The sequence below is a fragment of the Puma concolor genome, chromosome B2 (genome assembly GCF_028749965.1).
Source record: "Puma concolor isolate L17-30 chromosome B2, mPumCon1.1.hap2, whole genome shotgun sequence".
Lineage (NCBI taxonomy): Eukaryota > Metazoa > Chordata > Mammalia > Carnivora > Felidae > Puma > Puma concolor.
Genome location: NC_141671.1, coordinates 63351961 through 63369155, shown reverse-complemented (window position 1 = coordinate 63369155; position 17195 = coordinate 63351961). Strand labels below are relative to the sequence as shown.

At 33.5% G+C, this 17195-nt stretch overlaps 1 protein-coding gene across 4 annotated transcripts in view; it reads right to left on the bottom strand.

Moving 5' to 3' along the window:
* The window catches only part of ADGRB3 (adhesion G protein-coupled receptor B3), a 731624-nt gene that overhangs the window by 461269 nt on the left and 253160 nt on the right, over positions 1 to 17195 (bottom strand). The window contains exon 1 of one of the 4 annotated variants that reach the window (XM_086707170.1): positions 7479 to 7495. The exons of the other annotated variants lie outside the window; for them this stretch is intronic. The gene's annotated coding sequence lies outside the window, so the exon portion shown is untranslated. Of the gene's footprint in view, positions 1 to 7478; positions 7496 to 17195 lie in introns of those variants that run through there. 4 annotated transcript variants of the gene reach the window in all.

Here is a 17195-nt window from a genome sequence, read left to right as displayed (position 1 = left end):
AGTGTTTCACTGGTTTCTCCACAGTAAGGTTATGCTTTCCCCTGTCCATGGTGTATTCTTTGGCAGGAACTCATTATGTACAGTCTGCATCTAAGAGGTGAGGAGTCATGCTCTATTTCCACTTTTAAAACAGTGCCAGAAATAACTTCTGTCTGAAAGCAAATACTCTGCAGTTTTGCTACAGTGTATTTCTTTACATTTCTTGCAGTAGACCTATTAAATCTGAAGTGTTGTTTCACAATAAAATTATCTCCATCTCTTCTTTCTGCAATCCTTTTCCCAGGATATAACCACCCTCCCACTAGCTCCACACACCAATTTAGATCAATTGGTTGGCTTATGGCTAAAGGTGTCTCAGCATAGGTAAAGCAGGGCTAAGATTAAAGTCTAATACTTCAATAAAACTGGGGGGAAAAAATCTAAGGCTGATCTTGTAACATAAAAGAGCTTCCTGGAGTGGTTGTTGGGTGTGGCCAGGAGACCAAGAGATTTACTGATTTTCAGATAACAGAATTAGTGTTTTGCTTTGTTTGTTTAAAGCTATAGGTTCTGATTCCATAAATCAAGTATTAGAAACCAGTTTCCTTAGCAAGAATGTTATTGAGGGTGACAAGAACCAAGGTGCCTAGCCAATAGACAGGAATTTTTATGTTTGATGATAAAATTGGATGAGGTGACAATTTTAAATATCACTTCCCTTTAAAATTCTTAAATCCCCATCTCCATCCTGATTCCTCTTAAATGAATTTCTCCTTTCCCACATACTTTGTGTTTGCTATGCAAGAAACAGGGTTGTGTCTATGAAATTCACACACCTATGAGATTTTATCTTTGCAAGTATGATTAATTAAGGCAGTAAGGTAATAGTTTGGAGAAGTTATAGTCAATTAAAAAGAGAAAAACTGGTTCTTGGCTAAAGCAAAATTCTTCTCAATATTTTCTGCTTACTACATTACTTTAAAATTTTCATTACAAAATAGTCATTTCTGTCTCTGTCTCTCTCTGTCTCTCTCTCTTTTTTTTTTTTTTTTTTTTTTTTTTTTTTACTAGCTAAGAACAACTGTAGGATAATCAGGGAAAACAGAAATTATCACATCCTTTCATGGCACTCTCTGTCCCAAGGTAATTTGGAATTTTTCATCTGGTCTTCCCTCTGCATAGTATGTATCAGGACATAGAGGACATTCAGAAACTATTATAAACTCTCCAATTCTTTTATATATTTTTTCAAAACTGTATGTGATTATTAGCTGTCAGGTCAACATGTTATAAGAGAAGTATAACTTTCAAGCATTACTTGTACTTGAATACCTACCCTTCACCTGTTCATCATTAATTGTATATGTTCCTCTTAAAGGAGGCTTCCAGTTCCATTAATCTTTTAAATCCACAAAAATATTGTACTAACTTTGTTTTTGACTATTGTCCTTATATCAGAACTTTAAGTTCTTCATATGGAATTGCTGTCCACAAAAAGATATAACATCGCTATTTGTTTTGCCTCTTGCCCTCAGGTCCATAATTTCTTTTAATAACTAATAATCATGTATTTTGTTTGTATAAATTATTACTCTGATTCTTTATATCCTTTTCTTGTCTACTAGTGCAGATGAGATCTGTTACTAACATAAACTGTTTCTTCAAAAATATATAAATTGAGGGGTTGTCTGGGTGGCTCAGTCAGTTAAGTGTCCGACTTTTGACTCGTGGTTCATGAGTTTGAGCCCCATATCAGGCTCTGTGCTGACAGCTTAGAGCCTGGAGCCTGTTTCAGATTCTATGTCTCCCTCTCTCTCTGACCCTCCCCCATTCATGCTCTATCTCTCTCTGTCTCAAAAATAAACACTTAAATATATATATACATACATATATATATGTGTGTGTATGTGTGTCTATACATATATATATATATATACACACACATATATATACATATATATACACACACATATATATAAATTAATGACCATTCAACAGAAAAATTATATCACTTAAATTCCCAGGTCCCCCCACCCCTAGGCATTTAGATTTCATTGATCTGCTGTGGGTCGTGATTTTTTTTGTATTTTTAACAAATTTCTTGGTGGCTTTAATCACCAGAAAACACTAGGAAGCATTAATCTGAATAACAGATGTACAGTGTAAATATATTAATCTTTTATCAATATCAAATTTCAAGACAGAGAGATTCTTTATGACTATGTTTTAAAATATGAAATATTTTCACGTGAGGGAGAATCAGTTTATTCTTCTTAAGTAACAGCATACAACCTCCCCTCCGACAGAATACACAACAGAGCTGTAGAGTGGTGCACAGACCAATTTGTTCAATTTTACCCTCTTGGTTGCATTCTAGAACCCCATACTCAGAATTATATCTTCTTAAGCATCAAAAAAATTTGCAAAATTCTGCACAGTGAGTACACATTCCACAAGACTTGCAAAATGTACACAAAGGAAAATGCAAATGTACAAGACATTGTATTTCAAGACAGTGTGACTTGTTTCAACACTTCCGGAAATGTAGTCTGCACAACATTGAACTTAGAAAATAATCAGACTTATCAGATTCAGCAGATTGTGAAGCCAATAGAATATTTTCTGAACTCTGGAAAAAGGGAATGCCAAAGTAGAGTAATATTTGGGGAAGGATCATACTAATGACTATGATCTGTTGCAGAAGAGAAAGCCTTCCAGAATTTTTGTTTCCTATGTTTAAATATATATATATATATATATATATATATATATATATATATGGTTTTTCCTTCTGCCCTCAGGTCCATAATTTCTTTTAATAAAAAATAATCATGTATTTTGTTTGTATAAATTATTACTCTCTTTATATCATATATATATATATATATATATATATATATATATATATACACACACATACACACACACAACGCATATATAATACCACCCCAATTATTTTTTCATATATATATATATATATATACACACATATATATATAATACCACTCCTATTATTTTTTCCACTAACTCCTTTTAGCTAGGAGAACTTGATTTTGACATCAATGAGGTTTTTATTTTTGTTTTTTCCAAAAGTGATGCTTTTCATAACATAAAGTTGGTTAGGGATTACCAAATGATAAATGGAATTTTGTCTGATTACACGCATGGAATACTGACATAAAAAATATGTTAATTCACATAGCAAGTGGATTAATAGTTATTTGAAGTAACAAATTAAGCTTGTATCTTAACTCTTATGATTTGAAGTGAAATGTTTATGTCAAAATTACTGGGGCACACCACATGTTCCTTCGACTCATTTAAATTTTTGAGATCAGAATGAGTTAGTGTTTTGACGGAGCTATCTAAATAATTACTTCATCTGCATTTCACAGGCCATTAATGCAATTTCTTTTCATACTAACCAATCCGTCTGTGTATACAACATGAGTTCACAAGGTAATTATCTACTTTCTAACATCTCCCTTTGGGCAAGGGAAGCAAATAAAGGAAACACATAGTCTTTTGAGGACTCATGCTGTAATTTTCACCATTTGAGAGTCTTCTGCTTTTAATTTTCTCAAATTCTCTACCTTAGGAAGCATAGTTTAGCAACATATTAATGACATGAACTTTGTAACTCACATAATATGAGAATCCTTTCCCAGAATAGACATTCGGGAAATACCACGTTTATATCAGGAAAACCTTCCATAGCTCAAACAAAATGTCCCATTTTTATGCCCCACGTTATCATTAATATTGCTAAAACAAAGACCCATTTTCCTTTCACTCTTTAATTTGGGACTTTAGCCAGAAAGTTCAGTATTTCCATGTGGGGAAGTTTTATGATTTTCTAATTTAAAAGACACAGTCTGCGAAGTAAAGGGTCAAGGGGTGACTGTATTAACTCAATAAGAAGATGAAGGAATTAGAAAAAATATTTCAAAAGAAAAGATATTTTATACGATTATTCATAAGATTATCTACAATTTGGGGACTATTGTAGATAGTATTGTAGATAATTGGGGATTATCTACAATTTTGGGGACTATTTGTTTTAATAATCAAAGCTTAATTTTATATTATTAAAATACCATTAAAATACATATGTTATCTATACTTATATTATCTGTACCCATTTAATAAATTTTATGCTTTTCTAACTGATTCCTGTAGTCACCCATTTGGATACGGGACTAAGTCTCAGATGAAGGAAGATCTAAAAGTATTCAAATAAAGTTAAAGTTAGAATCTATTCTTAGAATCCATCTTTATTTCCCAGACCCTTAATATTCATAAAGACTATACATTAGCATAAAAAAATTAAATACATGGAATTTAATTTTTAACTTATATTTGGAAATAGATTAAGCATTTATTCAACTCATACTTTGGAGGTAAAAAGTTGCCAATTTCATACAAGCTATTTATTTATACTATGTTCTTTCTTCTGTTCTTTACTTTCCTTTTTCTTTTCTTTTCTTTCTGCTTTTTTCAATTTTTATTTTTAAGACATTGATAACAGTCGAATGGAAGCATAACACTGAAAAAACAATCGCCTGGTTGCCCTGGAGATAGGGTTTCGGTTTTTCATTGTCAATAGACAGGAGCCCTCATTTTAAATCCTAAGGAAAAATACTGATTTTTGTATATGTAATTCTTTTTAGGTTTAACTTTTAAAAGACATAGCTTAGATTATGTCTTTTATTTTAAAAATCTAAAAATGTTGCACCATCAGTTTCATTCCTAGTGAAATAAAATTTTATTGAAAGTATTATTTCCTGGTTACTTAACTAATGGAAGCAGTTCAACAGGCCAGCTGCTTTATTTCACTCATACAATGAAAGTACACAACTGTTTTCCTGGGTGATGAATTGTCCTTATTTCTCAAGAATTTTCAAGCAATAACAGATCCTTTCATTTTCTTTAATAAACTGCCAGTTTGAGAATCACAGGTTTTATTTTATTTTGTTTTCTACATAGTTAATAACAGTAGTGTCAACCTTCCATTATTATTGAAAACTCCAGAAAATACCCTGAACAAAAAGTTTCCGGTGCTTTCAAGGGTCATAAAAGTTCAAAGGATAAATCAGAAGCAGGCATTAGAGGAGTAGCTAAGAAACACAATCTTCCCCTAGGGTAGGAAGAAGCTGGGTAGAACTAGAGAGGCTAAACTGAGAACAAACTGAGGATTAATGGGGGGTGGGAGGGAGGAGAGGGTGGGTGATGGGTATTGAGGAGGGCACCTTTTGGGATGAGCACTGGGTGTTATATGGAAACCAATTTGACAATAAATTTCATATATTGGAAAAAAAAAGAACTAGAGAGGCTAGGAATTCTAGACTTGAGGCTTTAAAAGTTATGCAAATTCCTTCCCCATTAAATACTGTATTTTTCAACTGATATTAGTTTAATTTCTTCTGCTTAAGTGGACTTTTCAAGGTATATATTTTACCCATCTGTGTAAACTTTGCTGAGTATTCACTGAAATGTATTCATTTAACAACAAAAAATTATTTATGGAAACTTCTGATTAGTAATCACATATTCTTTCATCATCAGGCAGTCTTTGTTTTGTTTTGTTTTGATATTTTATCAATACTTAACCAGTAATTACTGCACACATACTATATGCCAGGCACTCTGATAGGTTTAGGAACTATAAGACACATGATCCCTGCCCTTTGGAAATTTACAATCCAGCAGGGAGGCTGAGGGAACAAATAAATAAATGAGTACAAATTATGATCAGTGGCATAAAAAGAGTAAATTGAGTGTTAGGTTGGAAAATAATAGGGGCAATCTGGCTAACGTAGATAAGGAGCTCAAGGAAGACCTGAGGAATGACAGTTGAATGGAGACGTGAAAGACCAAAAGGAAGTGGGTACTGTAAAAAGCAGAAGGAAATAGCATGAAGCATTGGAGAAACAAGGACAAAGGCCTTGACCTGGAAAATCATCAGCCTATTTGGGGAACTTGGCTGTTGTGGCTAGGGCTTTGGTCAGGGACAGTGAAATTGGAGACACCTTCTTCAGCCATGATTCAGTAGTTTGGATGTTACTCCCAGACACTGAAGGGCCACTGGAGAATTTTAAGCAGGGGAAGGACATGTTCTAATTTATATTTCAGGAATGTCACTTGGTGGCTGAGTGGAAAAGTGACTGTAGCAAGACAAATATTTTAAGTCTCTATAATGGTACTTATCCATTCAGTAGCCACCAGCCACATATGACTATACAAATTTAAGTTTATTAAAATTAAGCAAGATTATGCTCCTCAATAATCATATGTGCTTTCTGGTCATCATATTGGACAGCACAGAGAGAGAACACTTTCATTAGTACAGGGACATTTTCTCAGGTTTTCTGCTCTGGAACATCATCCATATCTTCATGGTCTCTGTACTTCAGCTCCTCCACCTAAGTTTACTCTTGGCTTCCTCATTGTCATTTTTCATATTCCTGACTCTTCCATTTCTATGATTTCTTCTATGCCTCCTTCCTCATCAGCTCTTCCCTTTTCTCTTCTTCTGTTCAAGACACAGCTTTCTGGCAGCCTTCAACTTCACAGAGCAACTTAATTTCACCATGTTCATAAATGTACTGTTTTTTCCCTGAGACCATTAACTCATCCTAGGTTTTCATTGTGGTGCTACTAATGTCTTAGCCACCAACTTCAAGTCATCTGTACTCCTTCTTTCCCATTCAGGAAGGTGTTTACTAAGTTCTAAATCATAAATAATCTACTGTCATAATGCCTCTTACATGTTTTTAATTCCAATATTTCTTAATTGATTCTTGCCTAGGCTATAGTTATAATTTTCCTGATAAATTTCATTCCAAATCAGCATTGGTAGATTAATCTTAAACTAAAGTTTTAACCAAGCTCTTCAAAGATACATGTTGCTCAAAGAAACATACTGTTTTCCCAGTACTGCCATAAAAAATAATGTTGGATTTCTAATTCTACAGTTTTTGTTTTTTTTTTTTTTTCATAGCTTGTTTGCTGTTCCAGAAACCTGTCCTATGTATTTCACCCTCACCTCACCCCATTTATGATTGTCTAAACTTTCCTTATTTAAGATCCATCATAAATGCTTTTTGCTCTCTGAAGTTGTTATTAGATTTAAGAATAGCCTATAAATATTTATCTCCCAGGCAGCAACCTAGTATAGTTATTTAAGTGAATTAAATAGAATATACAACATCCCTCAGTTCATTACAGATTTTATTGTGGCTGTAAAAAAATATCCTGCCTTGATTTATCTAGGTATCAAAATAAGTCAAATGTCTTTGTAAAGATTTTTCTAGTATAACAATGTTCCTTTAAAAAAGTTTGGGAGTGAGAATTGAAGTCTTCAGTCACTTTTGAGTCACTCAGTTGGATTGTTCTTACCTGTAAAAAGAAGCATAAAATGTTCTGTTTCGTCAGGGCAAAAGTATTTGCTAAGGATAAATTGAACATCATGTGTGAAATTTTCAAGTGATTGTACCTACCTGTAAGTCAACCTCTGCCAAGATTTCAATTCTCAGTTTAGTCCAAGATGAATGCCTGAGAATGTAAAAGTCATGATTTGCTCTTGGATTCTTAGCACAGTTCTCTTGATGGGTGGCAATACAATGAAGAACAGATAAGCTGACATCTTGATTAACTAATTACATTACTGTTTCCTTAGGATTTTATTGAAAGAAGGAATTTCAAGAAAAAAATGATTTCATTTAAATCAGAAATTGTACAGAAAATATTATTGAAGTATTTTATTTGCATATACATTTGTAGAAACCACTTGAAATATTTCAAAATTCATAATTAGTTGAAGGTCATCTATAGAGTTTCCCAACAATACTTATTACTATGCATATCTATATACAAATTTAATACTGTTCATACATAACTATACATACAAAAATATATGTAAATACAAAGGAATATGGAAATTATATCCCATAATTTTGGATTAATCTACAAGTGCTATTGACAAGCTCCATGTTCCATGGCCATTGTTATTCACGTAGATGTCAGGAATAATTATTTGATCTCAGTCTGAAGAGACAAACAGTATAGAGTCTAAAGTGTAGATGTCATATAACTGGTTTCATTAGGTGCCCACTATAATGGGCACCTAATAATCCCATAATCTCAGCTTGATTAGCCATCAATAAAAATCCCAGAACCAGATGTGGATATAACTTTTAGAAGAGTTATTGCTCTAAGATGCTACTGCTTATTTTATTTTTATTTATTTATTTATTTATTTATTTATTTATTTATCTATTTATATTTAGTTATAACTTAAATCAAGGAGGTCAAGATGCTGAACTGAAATAGGATCTCAGCTTCAATATTTGGATAAGCAGAACGATGTTAATGCATTTAGTTATTACAGGTTATTAGTCGCACCAATAAAATACTTTTGCTAAAATTTATATACTAACAAATTATATTTTTGTCCAAATATTATACCTATCCTAATTGAGTCTTTCCTCTGACATCTACATCAATCAACCTTTATTTGTGAGTCATTTCTAACATTAAAAATAAAATTAAAAACTCAATGTGTCTAAAAGCAAATCCGTTAATGAACATAATTTTTATATTTCCTATTTTCTATCCATTTGGACCAATTAATGTATTTGATGTTACTATTAATTCACCTACAGCTACAATTACATAATACAATCCTAGAAACATTAATTCAATAAGAAAATGAGGAAGTAATACAAAGTTTCCAAATAATATTTGAACATGCTAAAATCCAAGCATATGCTTGTCTGAGGGCCACCCCATTTGCTATTCCTTCAGCTTTAAATGCTCTTTCCTCCAGGTACCTCTAGAATTCTCCCAGGACTTTGCTCAAACACCATTCCCTCAAAGTAATCATCACTGACCATCCATAGAATAATAAGAATTAATTAATGGGTTAATATCATTAACTCTATTACATTCTATAACTGGTTGTTATCAATTTCCAAATTATAATGTAAGGGGAGGGCAGGAGCTTTGTTCTTTGTCATGTATTCAATTCTCAAAATGTGTCTCACACCTGACAAATAAGCATCAATTAAATAAATAATGAGACCAAAATAATTTATCATATTTGACAATTCAAGTCTGTGTGATCAAATGCACAAAGACTGATGAGGTCTACCTCTTCCATAATCATATAGAAGATTTATGTTCATAAACAAATTGTTAATTGTGGAATAAATCATTTCATACTATTACCACATCTCTACTCATTAATACATAAAGGATTATTAAGCTGCATTAATAAGGTACTTTTGTCATTGATTTCCTGTGAATACTTGAGAAATGTGGTTATGTATGCTTTGCAGTATTTTCGTCTTACCCTTCCCTGTCTGCCTTGCTCTCACCTGACTGATCCATGAACACCATCATAACCTGATCTTCCACAGTGAATCTCAACTTGTTCCTATATCCCTAAATTTCCACCTAAACTCTAGTTATGAGAAGACTAAATTTTCTTACTCTTTAATTAAGTAAGAGTTTCTGTCAGAAACTGAAAGGCACTGTTTTGGCAAGCAGTAAACACAACACTGGGGAAAAAGTATCAATATGGAAAGTGTAAAAACTCACCCCCTTTTGCCTATCAGATGTGTGAGTGGAGATTTTAATTTTTATGATTATTCATGCAAACGAACTTTGAAATTTTCTGCAATATGCTGCCTGTTCATATATTGGTGATTATATGGTTCACCCTCAATGGTGGTGTAGGGCTCCCACTCAACTTTTTAACTTTTATAAGATATAGCCTTTTGATATATTTAGGTGTCTTTATGAAGATAGTTCTCATAAAATAAAAATAACTCATATAAGATAATGTTAGTAAATGTCACTACTTTAATAATTTTAATTAAAACAGTATTTGAATAAAGAATTTAGTAAAATAGCACTAAATTACTATAAAAATTAGCGTTAAATTATTAATGTTGAACAATATCAGCTGTTTACTATCTTGTTTTTTTTGCCATGGCACAGAAAATTATTTTGCAATGTAAGGACAGATATAATAAATCTAATTATTTTAATAATCTTTTAAAACTGGTTGTGTTGGTTGATGATCATAAAAGAATATTTAAGAAATTGATTTGAACACTTATGGAAAATGGGCAAAGAATATGAAGAGGCAGGTCAGACAGAAAAAATATAAATGAGCAATAATACAAGACTACAATGTTCACCTATAGTTCACTCTCCAAACGGAAATTAAAACACTAAGATATATATGTTCTCTCTAGTAGATTGATTATTGATTTATTGTTGAGGAAATGAATATTTCCATATTCTCTTGGGGAAATAAGACAGTTTGAAATTATGCGTGGCAAGTCTTAAAACTGCACAGATTTAGGCCCCAAAATTTCACTTTTAGAAATAATATCACTAAAGAAATAATCAGACAAGTGTGTGAATATGCACAAACACGTATATAGATGCATATGTATATGTATATGTGTGTATATATATTAAAACAGTTTTATAATAAAATATCCTGTATCTCTATATATGTGAAAATGCAAATGTTTACAACTATATTTATAGCAGAAAACACTGAAAACCATCTAAACATACAAAACAAGAAAGTTACTGAAATGAAATTTCAAAGAGCTTATAGGGATGATGTTGATTACAGTCATTCATTGAAAAGACATTAAAACTAATTATGAATTGAGAAAAGCATATCATACAACAGTATATATAGAATGATATTTTCATTATATAAAATAAGAATCACATTTCTTTAACAAAAGTTATATTTTAGGTATATGCAGAAGAAATAAGCTGGGGGGGAATATATGCTAACATATTAACAGTAGTTATCTCTGGATGGTATGATTATGGTTGATTTTAATTCTAATCTTTTTTGTTGAGTTTTATTTTTTTAAAGATTGTTTTTAATGTTTTATTTATTTTTGAGAGAGCAAGCATGAGTCAGGGAGGGGCAGAGAGAGAGGTGCACAGAAGATCTGAAGCAGATCCCAAGCAGCGAGCCCAATGAGGGGCTCGAACTCACAAACCGTGAGATCATGACCTGAGCCAAAGTTGGATGCTCAACCAACTGAGCCACCCTGGTGCCTCATCGGTTTTCTTAATTTGGATTAATTTTATTAAACTATTTATTTTAAAAAGCACTTTGAAAATTTTCTGATAATAAACAAGATATTTTGAATGTAGGCAGTTTATTAAACTATAATTCGTTGCTTGGAAATGAATTTTGGTTAGATCAAACTATGATTTTTGAAAGCTATTACTGAAAAAAGAGAATGGAGAGAATATATGTGAGATAGTCCATATTTCTAATAAGTGTTATACGTTTACTTTCTGGGCAGAGAGAAGTTATAGAAACAGTTACACATGGTCATCATTGCCCAAACTGCATCTATTGGAAGACAACTACGTGGGGAGTCACATTAATGAAGTATGGCCAACAAGTAATGATTATTGTATTTCCCAGTTTATGAGATAGTGAGAGGGGTGAGTAAATAATGTCAAATAAGGTAAACACCAGTGTGGTATACTATCAGGTGAAAATATCAGGATTTGACAATAGTAGAGATACAGATGCTCTCATCTACCATCACAACAAGCAAGTGAAATGTAGGCTAAGAACAGACAGTATTTCCAGTTGGTGTGTAAGCTGTATATTTTACTAGAAAATGTTATTAATTTAATGAAATATAGTTCCTCAAACATTCTAGTTGATTAAATAGTCATAGAAACTATTCTTTAAATTTATAAACGCAAATTTCTACTTTCTAGGACTCCTTGCTTTTCCTATAGTTTCATACTCAATTACCCAGTCTTGTCTTGTCTTTTCTTCCTTTTTTTTTTGAACTTTCATTTGCTCTCTCAAAAATACTTCTCCCTCCCTATTTTCACATCCATCACTCCATCACTCCAGCCCTTTATTGACTTAGGACAGGATTCTGACTCTAGACTTCTAAATGTGATGACCATTTCTTTCTTCCAATCTCTTTGCTAAGGCTCTCTGTAGATATTTTCTATATATCATTTTGATTCTAGCTTTCCCTTACTCCAAAGTCTACAGTGGGTCTTATGGCTTCTCTAATAAAGTACAAATTCTGAAGGCTGGCATTCCATATTCTTTAGTCAAATTGTCTGACTTCTGATTATTCCACCAAATGGGAAATATATCACCCCACTTTTTCCTTTCTATAAACCCCACTACTGTTAGTCCTGAGATGTCATAAACCCTCCTTTCAAATCATTCAAATTCTGTCAGTTTTTCAAGATCACCAAAGAATTCCATGAGCATCACGGGCTTCTGACAAGTCAGTGTCTACTTAATTGATTATGAAATTTTACATGCTTTGCTTATTATATAGATCCTCTATTATTGTCCTAAACTGTTATTTAAATCTTTTATGATTAATTAACTTTTCATATGTTCATATCTTTTCTATCCAATTGGAATACAAACTCTCTGAAATCAGGCATCGTGTTTTATATCAGTAATTTTTAAGCTGGGGTATGAGTACTCCTAGGAGGTACATGAAACCTTTTAAATAACATTTTCAGATGCTTAAATTTCATGTGTACTCTTGCCTGAAATTATTTCTTTGAGAACCCAGACTTTTGAAAAAAGGCAAATCTTTATAAAATAAACAAAGGGGGAAAAAAGCCAAACCTCCTGCCCATCTAGAATCTTATCTTCGTTGCATTGCACACACCTTTCTTCCACACCTACCCCTCTCTCTCAATCTCTGTCACTCTCAGATATTTATCATATTTAAGAAGAAAGCCCCATGCTTGCCTCAGGCTTCCCACGATGTACATTCTGCCCTCTCTCCAACTTCATCTCAGACCAAGTACTGGACCCGCGGGCAATTTCACACCTCAGGGCTTTTCTATGAACTCTTTCTTCCACCTAGAACACTGGGTTCTGCTACACTTTTTACCTGGCTACAGCTTCCTCACTCTTCAGGCTTAGGCTTCAAGCTCTGGCTCTCAGAGAGAGGAGTCCCAACTCACAATCTCACTTAGGTTTATTCTATTATTGTCTCCCCTGACACCCTCCACAATGTCTTTGCAGCACTTATCACAATTTCTACTTGGCTACTTATTTGTGTGATTATGTAATGTTTGTCTCCTCTTAGACCCTGAGCCCCACGGCACAGGAACTGTTCCATCTCTGTGCCTAGCAAGGTGCCTGGCATAAAGAAAGTACTTAGAAGGCATTTGAATAAGTTGAATAAATGAAATAATATAGCAAAGTTCACATTGATTCCAAAAATGAAATCTATTTTAAATTTAGATGAACTTTGGAAATGCTGGAAACCAAAGCAGTGATCTCATTTTAGAGGTGGAGGGGGAGCCTGGGTCCCTCCTGTAGTGAGAGACAGAGGTAGGGACTAAAATTGAGCACTTCGCATTCCAGTCAAATTCTCTTTGAATTCTTCCATTTTTATTCATAATATATGATTAAACAAATATTCATTGACAGAACACCAATCTAGGCAATATGCCTGACTTCTTGTTTGAGATCAAGTCTCACTAAGTCTCATTTTAATTGAATAAATGTCTATAGTTTTAAAGCTATCTTGCCCCAGTATTTCCATCGGTATAATATGATGGTTCTTCACAAAATCAGCTTAGTAAGTAGGTTAGAAAAATACATTTAAATAGCTAATTTCTTTTTTTCATTTTAGTACTTTGAAAAGAAGAGTATTGATCTTTCTTTTAATCATTTACCTAAAAGAAAGATAAGAAAAATAAAAATTATATAATGGTCAGTTAAGAAGTAAGGATAATAAAATACTTAAAATTAATTCTTCTGATGTGCCTTTCTATATGAGCAGCTTCACAGAGCACCTTAGAAGGACAAACTTGCCATCATGAACATTTTCTTGGTCTGCAAGCTGGTTCCTCACATCTGACTTACAAAACTTGTAATAGAAGTGGCAGCAGATGGGAATGTGTGCTTACAGAATTGATCTTCCAGGGAAATAAACGTTAGGAGCCTCTTTTGTATCACATGATTCCACAAAGCTTTTTTAGGTGTATGAACTTATTTATAGTAAGAGCAAGGAAGAAGTATAAACTACTATAGGTGAGGTTTTGTCACTGGCTAAGGGAGGAGTCTATGGGCCACTAAAAAGAAAGAGAGTGATCCCATCCACAGAGTAAATTTCAAGTTAGGGAGACAATTATATAGGCTATTATCACAGAATAGAAGAAGATGATGCAATGTAAAGGAAGCATAGCCTTCTTTTAAGACCTTTTTTTAAAAATCACACCAAAACATTATCATTCCACTGTATGCTTAATGTAATAAAATGGAAATTTATAGCTTTTCAGATTAAAGAACTACATTTACATGGAAAACTCCCAACAGGAAATGAGAACTTCAGATCCTGTGGCTTAAATGTTATACATGAAAGCATAATAACTATTATTTGTATGCAAAATACATATATTACCAATATTGAATCACTGCTTCAAAAGATCTTTTGAAATACCTTGAGACTCTACAGTCTAAATATATATTTTTTCCTTGTGGTAATAGAGCAATTATTGATAATATCCATAATTTTCTGTGGAAATAAGATCCATATATGTTCCAGGTTTAGAAAAAGCATTAGAGGAATATTCATGAAATGAATGGGAATGTAACATTTCTAAGTCAAAGTCAAATAATCTTAAAACAACATTGAATATTGCTAATGAATACAGTTTATCAACACCTAGGAGGATACAAAAATGTACAAAAAAGGAGTTATAGATTTCACACAAGCAATTAGAAATGGATTATTATAATCACAGACCTGCATACACAAAATCTGGATGTAACTTGCCTGACAAAATAAAAACCATAATTACAATAATACTTAAATATACATCAAATATTTTGTTGAACTCAGTATGAACCTATGAATATGATAATCGTTTTTTTTCCATTTTATACTAAAACACAAGCATAAAGGAAACAAAGCCATGTTTTATTCATTTATCAAAAAAGCTAATTAAAAGCTACCTATTCAAAGAAAGAGTTTACCTTCCAAAACACTAATCAAAATGTTCCACAGTGAACTCTGCTCTCCAAGAGATTCCATGACCTCTGATCCCTGAGAGTAAATCCCCATAATCATTTATGACGGACTCTCTTTGGCTCCTTCAATATTCCCTTATAATAGGATTTGTGTTATGACTTATCCCCATGTGCCTACACATACTAAATGGAATGCTACATGAAGAGAAAGAATATGTCTTAGTCATATTCATGTTGCACAGAATAGTGCCTTATACACCAATGCTCACTCAGGAAATACAGTTGACCCTGGAACAATGTAGGTGGTTAGGAGCACTTGTCCCCCCTCCCCTGCACATGAAAATCCATGTATAACTTTAAAAAATGTCTATTCATATATTACTTTTTGACTCCCCAAAAAGTTGAATGCTAGAAGCCTGATGTTGACCAGAAGCCTTACTAATAACATAAACAGTCAATTAACACATATGTGTTACATACTGTATTCTTATAATAAGGTAGAGAAAAGAAAATATTATTTAGAAAATACAGTTATAGAACAGCATGAACTATTTTTTAAAGACCCATGTATAAGTGGACCCACACACTTCAAAAGCCAATTGCTCAAGAGTCAAGGGTATATAGCAAATTGAACATATTTCACACATTCAACATAAAATAACTGAGCATCTACTATGGGCCAGCATTGTGCTAAGCACTAGACAAAGCAAATACAGTCCTCGCCCTCATGGAGTTAAATGCTTGACAGTAAGTAATAAAGTAACTGTAATAATGTGTGCTAGGTGCTCTGATACTTGAAAAGAGGGTGCCAAGAGATGTTGTGGGGGGGGTGGTGAATGATTACAGAGTCAGGAAAGCCTTTTGAAGGAAGACATTAAGACAAAGTGAGCCCTGCTAAATGAGAAGAATGTCAGCAGGTAAAGGCGGGGTGCCTAATAAAAAAAGATCCCAGGGGCGCCTGGGTGGCGCAGTCGGTTAAGCGTCCGACTTCAGCCAGGTCACGATCTCGCGGTCCGTGAGTTCGAGCCCCGCGTCAGGCTCTGGGCTGATGGCTCAGAGCCTGGAGCCTGTTTCCGATTCTGTGTCTCCCTCTCTCTCTGCCCCTCCCCCGTTCATGCTCTGTCTCTCTCTGTCCCAAAAATAAATAAACGTGGAAAAAAAAAAAAAAAAAAAGATCCCATGCTTTGTTACATTAAAAAAATGTAAAATTGGGGCGCCTGGGTGGCGCAGTCGGTTAAGCGTCCGACTTCAGCCAGGTCACGATCTCGCGGTCCGGGAGTTCGAGCCCCGCGTCAGGCTCTGGGCTGATGGCTCGGAGCCTGGAGCCTGTTTCCGATTCTGTGTCTCCCTCTCTCTCTGCCCCTCCCCCGTTCGTGCTCTGTCTCTCTCTGTCCAAAAATAAATAAATGTTGAAAAAAAAAATTAAAAAAAAATAAATAAATAAAAAAAAATGTAAAATAACAGGATATAAGAATAGAGAGGAAAAGATCTCTGATGAGGCTGGAGGAACAGCCCTGTATGAAATTATAAAGAGAGTGGCAGCACACATCAGTAAGTCTGTCCTGAGAACAAGAGGCAGATATTGAAGGCTGACAAGTACAGGAGGCACATAACAAATACATTGGCTTTCGAGAGACATTACCCTGCAACATGGAGAAAGATGCAAAGAAGCAGGATTTGTAACATATCAGCCACAAATTGTGGATTTGACCCTAACTATGTAAAAATATTGAACCTATACTTTTTAGTATCTCTTTTAAATATATTTAGAAAGAATGTTAGCTCAAAAATCGGGCTGCCATATTACTAAGCTCTTTGCCCCAGAACGAGTCACCTTGCAATAAAGTGGCATCCTATTAGCCCTCCTAGTATGTGGCACTTCCCCAGTGAAAAAAGAAAAATTACTTCTGCTCATAGTTTCCAGTAAATAAAAGTCCAATTAGGAAAAAAAAATTAAAAACCATGAAAGATATCTTTTTCTTTTTTTCTCATTTTTTAATGTCTCACAAAACTAATACAGTGTTAGCTTTATAATCCTTAGTCTTTTTTAAAGGTAAGAACTACATTTTTATGATAAAAAATAAAACATCAACAGTGCCTAGAATATTATAGGCAGCCCATATTTATAGAATGAATAAGCATATGAATAAACTATATTAATTTGTTTTGGGGTATGATTTGATTT